This window comes from Urtica dioica, chromosome 1, assembly GCF_054948205.1.
Source record: "Urtica dioica subsp. dioica isolate 48M chromosome 1, U.dioica_male_clone48M_v1_H2, whole genome shotgun sequence".
Taxonomy (NCBI): Eukaryota; Viridiplantae; Streptophyta; class Magnoliopsida; order Rosales; family Urticaceae; genus Urtica; species Urtica dioica.
In genome coordinates, this window is record NC_142756.1 from 15,533,869 (window position 1) to 15,539,591 (window position 5,723).

The window sequence follows — 5,723 nt, forward strand, 5'->3', positions numbered from 1 at the left end:
AATCACATAGAAGAATAATGAATTGCTGATAAAGAATCACCAATCCCGTTCGCCAGGTTCAAAAGCGTTACCTGAAGTAAACGCTGTCAACTCCGAAGAACCTGAACAACGGAACTATATTTCGGGTCGAGGACGAGGTCATGGTCGTGGTCGTGGTCATGGTCGCGGACGTGGATACGGACGTGGTCGAAATGGTTATAATCATAACAATTCTTACAATACCACGAAAGATTAGCATAAGAAGCAGCAAGATGAAAAGAATCACGATTATCCACACAAGAAGGGAAAATACCCAAGTACTTCCAAGGGTAGTGAAGATGTTTGTCATAGATGTGGCACAAAAGGACACTGGTCTAGACTTTGCCGTGTTCCTCAACATTTGTGCAGTCTATATAAAGCATCCTTGAAGGGGAAAGAAAGATAGGTCAATTTTATTGACCAAGAACTTTTAGATGACTCCACTCATCTTAATGCTTCCGACTTCGATGGTGATCTTGCGCACACTGTTGTTGATTCTGCTTCTTTCAAAGAAGACTTCTAGATTAATGATGCATGTATGTTTTTCCCATGCTTGGGAATAGGGCTGTACAAAACCGAACCGAAAATCGGATAAGACCGATATCCAAACCGAATCGAAACCGAAATCTGGAGCAAGGTCAGATAACCGAAATTCGGATTCGGATAACCGATCCGGTTTCAAAAACTGGACCGAATATCGGATTTGATTTTAGACAAATTTGGATATCGGTTATATAACCGAATTTTTTTTTATTTAAAAAATTAAATTAAAAATAATTAAACATAGGTCTTTCACAACCACCTAGACCATGATTTTGAAAAGAAAAAAAAAATTCACAACGTTTTTTTACCTAACTTTTATTTTTTTTATTTTTTAGACTATGAATTATTATTTTAGAGCTTTATATGACTCGTTTTGTACTCGTATTTAAATCATTGTAATAATTTTAGAACTAGATATGTATTTTAAAAACTGGATAACCGGTTTGTTTAAACCGGATATAAAACTGGATCCGAAATTTAAAGAATCGGATAACCGAATTTTGAAAAACGGATATTGGACCGGATATTGGATTTAAGAAACCGGATAACCGAATTTCGGTTTTAGACTAAATTGGATCGGATATTGGACAAAATTTTTAAAAACCGAATATTCGGATTCGGATATAAAAAATGTAAGAAACCGAACCAAACCGATCCAGTTTCAGCCCTACTTGGGAATGAAGCAAAGTCCAATATTTTATCTAGTTACTTAAATATAAATATGTATAATATGTGTAATATTTTTCAAGACTATGTAACATATTAGTATTATATAATATAAGTATGTTTTTCTCATTAACTTTATTCTTGTTTTAATATGAAGTTATCATATGGAAAAACAAATTGTGTGGCGAACCAAATGGTTGGTACTAGAGAAATCTGCATACCGGATAGTGGAACAACACATACATGTCTACAATTGCTTAAAATTGTAGACATATTGCAATTGAATCCATCTGTTATGTTTTAAAAAAAAATCCACTTGTATCTAAACATTTTTAATCAGTAACACAAAGTCAAACCAATCAAATCTTATTGTCATTGAATCCACACTCGGCTTAGTTTTTATTTCATATTTTTTTCATTATTAGAATTCACCCACTGCATTTACAAATATTGTAGAATATATATATATACATATATATACTAAAATATAATAAGTGCAAATCCGAAATCACTGTTCATAAGGTGGTACCTAGGATAGCCTAGTGGTAATTCCACACCACCTCCTGTGTGGAGGTCGTGGGTTCAATCCCAAAAAATCACTGTTCATAAGGATCTACCAATTAAATTGCGACATGTAAGCCAATTCCGAAATGACTGTTCACACCTCACTTTGAATATAAACCGTTTTTTTTTTACTTTGTCACCGTACGAACGAAATGTTAAGTGCCTATATATTTTCGTTGTGACTATTTGTAATCCAATAAGATTACGACACATCATCACTTTCTCTTCATTAATATAATGAGAATCCAAGGGCAGGTTGAGCGGTTATATTTGCCTTGGAAGAACGAAAGAGAGAAAAAGAGAGGCCCAATAAAAAGAGAGTGCGAGAGATGGAGCGAGAAAGAGAGTTCGGGAGAGAATTGGCTGAAGAACGAGGATTCAACCGCTTAAGGTATGGCTCTCCTTGTTTTCCTTTGGTTATCTTTTGAATTTTAGATACGAAATTCTAGAATTTCGTCTTGCGTTTGATTTGAAGGTTCAAAGATGAAATTTGTCTTCAGTTTTGGGGGTTTAGGCGAGCAAGTCGAAAAGAAATTATGATTCATCGTTGGAATCGCTCAAGGTAAGCAAATATTTCTTCTTGTGTTGTCATATTCCCGAATTGCGACCACTTATGGGTTTTTCATTTGGGATCTTTGGGTTCTTCAATGGGTTTTTTCTGTTTATTTATATTTTTTGGGTTGGGATATGATTTTTTAGAGTCGAACCTCTCTTAGGGTTTTCCTTATACACGTGTATGATATTTTAATTCTGAAAAAAAAAGCTATAACAATATTTGTGTATTTAGAAATATGACCTATCTGTAGGCATTTTTAGGGTTTAGCTATGGTATATTGATAAGGATAGGCTTTGAGATTGATATTTGGTGGTATTATGGAATAAAGCGAAGGAAAAAGGAGGCTTGGTCTCGAAAAGTTCGGGTTTTGGGATCTTTGAGTTACACCCTCACAGCGGGTTTGGGATTGAACTCGAGGAATGATGAAGAGGATAGTAAAGCTGTGGCCAAATTGGAAGAAGTGTTTTCCTCGGTCAGAATTCTTCATTCTTTTGGTTTAATTTAGGGTTTATGTAACTTGAGTTTGACTGGTGAGAATTATGTAATGTTTTTCACAGATGGCCATCCAAATCGGTAGATATATTGTGACGATGATGAGTACGGGAGTAATCCAGGGAGTTGGATTTCGGATATCTGGTAAGTATCAACAAAATCAAAATGAATACATAAATCATGTACTGAAAATGTTTATTGTTTAATGATTGACAAATTTGAACCTGGTTTTTTTTTTTAAGGGGGTGACAGTGTTGATATGGTACGGCTGGCTCGGGGGAATCATCATCGGGCCGATGATCGGGTCCAACATGGTTTTGGAGGAGCATTGCCGAGCCGGTCCACGCATAGTCGTTATAACCAGAAGGTAAGCAAAAAAAAAAAAAAACCCCAAAATCGCCTTTTGACTTCCTTATTTCATGATGCAATTATTAAGGTTGACAAAAACTCGACGTTGGATTTGCTTGTATCGAACAGTACGAGGGGGCTAGGGAAAGCGCTCGCTCGTGAATTATATGTGTGTGTGTGTGTGTGTGTGTGTGTGTGTGTGTGTGTGTGTGTGTAGGTAAATACATAGAAGTCCTTTTTTGTCACTATTACTGCCACATAGAAGCAAAGTTGGATTTCAAAAATCTAAATGATTTGGATACACACATTTCTTAGTTCGTCTAGAGCCATAAAGAGATTAACTTTTTACTTTGGTGAATGTTTTTAGGCTTATACTTGTATGTGGTCTTGTTTGGATACACACATTTCTTAGTTCGTCTAGAGCCATAAAGAGATTAACTTTTTACTTTGGTAAATGTTTTTAGGCTTATACTTGTATGTGGTCTTGTTTTATATTACTCTGAGTTTGTGTGAATTTTTATGTTGTTGGCTTTGAATTTTTTCTTTCACACCTCCCTATTTGGTCTGGCTCAGTACGTAGTTAGTATTACTCTTTTGTAGTTATTTCCAGTGCCTGTGGGTGTGTGATTGCAGGGGCATGTAGGTTGCAACACATTCTACTGGTCGCTACAAGCTTCAATTAAATTGTGTTATAGTGATTACATGAATAACTTTGTGTATGAAACTAATGATCTATTAATATTATAATATTATTAAAATGACGAGCTCGACGTTCCGCCTTCTACCTCGATGACGAGCTCTTAAGCATGGCCTTATCCACGAATTCAGGTTCATATTTTCCCTCTCTCTCTATTAAAAACTCACTTTACCTCTTTCCTTTAATTACAGTCCAAATAATTTGATTCGGTGTTTTCTCTTCTCCAAGGTACGTACATTGATGTCTCAAGCATTTTCTCCTCACAGTTCATTGATTGATGTCTTGCGTAATTTCTCCTTGCAGTGTTCGGTTCTAGGGCATGATTTCGGTCTTCACAAATTTATAGGAGTTTTCTTATTTAAGGTGGTTCATCAAATTAAAATTCTAGCTTTACCATTTAGTATGATTGAGAAACGTATGAATTAAATACTCATTCTTTGGATTCCAGTTCAAAGTTAGCCCATTTATGTAAAAAAAAAAATTAATTTACTTATATATTATCAAGTTTGAAAGCATAATTTACTTATATATTAGCAAATTTTATCGAGCCATGTTGAGCGCAAGAACATAGCTTCCGGTAGGTAATATAATCTGAGCTTCATGTACAATGTCTCTCTGTTGCAAGGACTAATTGTAGATCACTCCTTGAGAATTACTCTGTCAAATCCTGTTTTATTAATTTCATTTATAATTTCTTTATTTTGGATTTTGGATGTTAATTTCAAATGGATCAATTGATGTTTTGTTCTTAAATTTGGGTTTGTTTCAGATTTTCCAAGTATACACCTATATAACCCATTTGTAATTATAGTACGTTTTCCGTATAATGAAGAAGTGGTTAATCTCATCAAAATTCAAGTGTAAAGCAATGGTGCAAATAATTGAAAGTTCATAATTATTTAGAAAGTCATGGTACTAATGCTTCTTCCACATAGCAATGATGCTTGTAGATTGCGCTATGAAATAAGTAGCTCTTGCACCATATTTGGCGTCAAGCTCATTGTGTATGACTTTGCGGAAGAGGAGGTTGATCAAGATTGAAAATTCTAGAGATGAAGAATCAAAATCTATTATCTCTTACTTCATTTGAATTTATTTTACTCCCACGGTTATTATGGAATATTATCTCTTACAATTTCATATTAGTTTTCAATTGTATTTTACTTTGATGAATACTGGTAAAACTCTTTAACAAAGATGTATTAAAAAGCCATAACATTATTTTAAAATAAATTTACCAATTAATATCTATAATCAGCACGTGCGAAGCACGTTCTACATCCTAGTATATATATATATATATATATATATATACTACAAATCTTTGTATACATACATATCTACAATTATCGAAATTCACATTAAAAATTTGTAGACATATATCTACAGTTATCAAAATCATAGACGTACATATCTACAATAACAAAATTGTAGACATACATGTTTACAATTATTGAAATTGTCGACATACATGCCTATAATTACATAAATTATAGATATAACGCTAAAAACTAAGACTATTAAAACTTTTTCTCAACTTCCCAACAAACTTTGATTCATTAACAAAGTAAGAAAAAGAAAAAGAAAACAAATAAGCATCAAATTCCCAACAGTTTTATGAAAATTAAGAGAAATGAAAATCTAATAATCATAAAAGACTTAAATACAAGAATCACGGAATAATTCATAGCATTGCTATCCAAAAGCTTCACCAAGTTAAATTTCAAACATGGCATATAAACAGCAAAACAAAAACAATTGATGCAAAAAAAAAGATATGATTGTTGTCGGTCGTTTTCGGAAAACCCGGAACGCCGAGAAGACACGCCGCTCAAAGGG

The 5,723-nt window shown here is 33.8% G+C and overlaps 1 long non-coding RNA gene across 6 annotated transcripts; it reads left to right on the top strand.

Moving 5' to 3' along the window:
• Positions 1-1,975: 1,975 nt before the first annotated feature.
• On the top strand, positions 1,976-4,966 carry LOC149407486 (uncharacterized). Of its 6 annotated transcripts, none has more exons than XR_016301366.1 (8): positions 1,976-2,182; positions 2,267-2,353; positions 2,676-2,819; positions 2,905-2,983; positions 3,082-3,206; positions 3,821-4,015; positions 4,113-4,247; positions 4,835-4,966. It is a non-coding gene; the product is annotated as an uncharacterized LOC149407486 (long non-coding RNA). The 6 variants fall into 6 exon arrangements; XR_016301367.1 differs by having other exon boundaries at positions 1,977-2,182; positions 4,188-4,247; XR_016301360.1 differs by lacking the exon at positions 4,835-4,966 and having other exon boundaries at positions 1,977-2,182; positions 4,113-4,550.
• Positions 4,967-5,723: the final 757 nt, after the last annotated feature.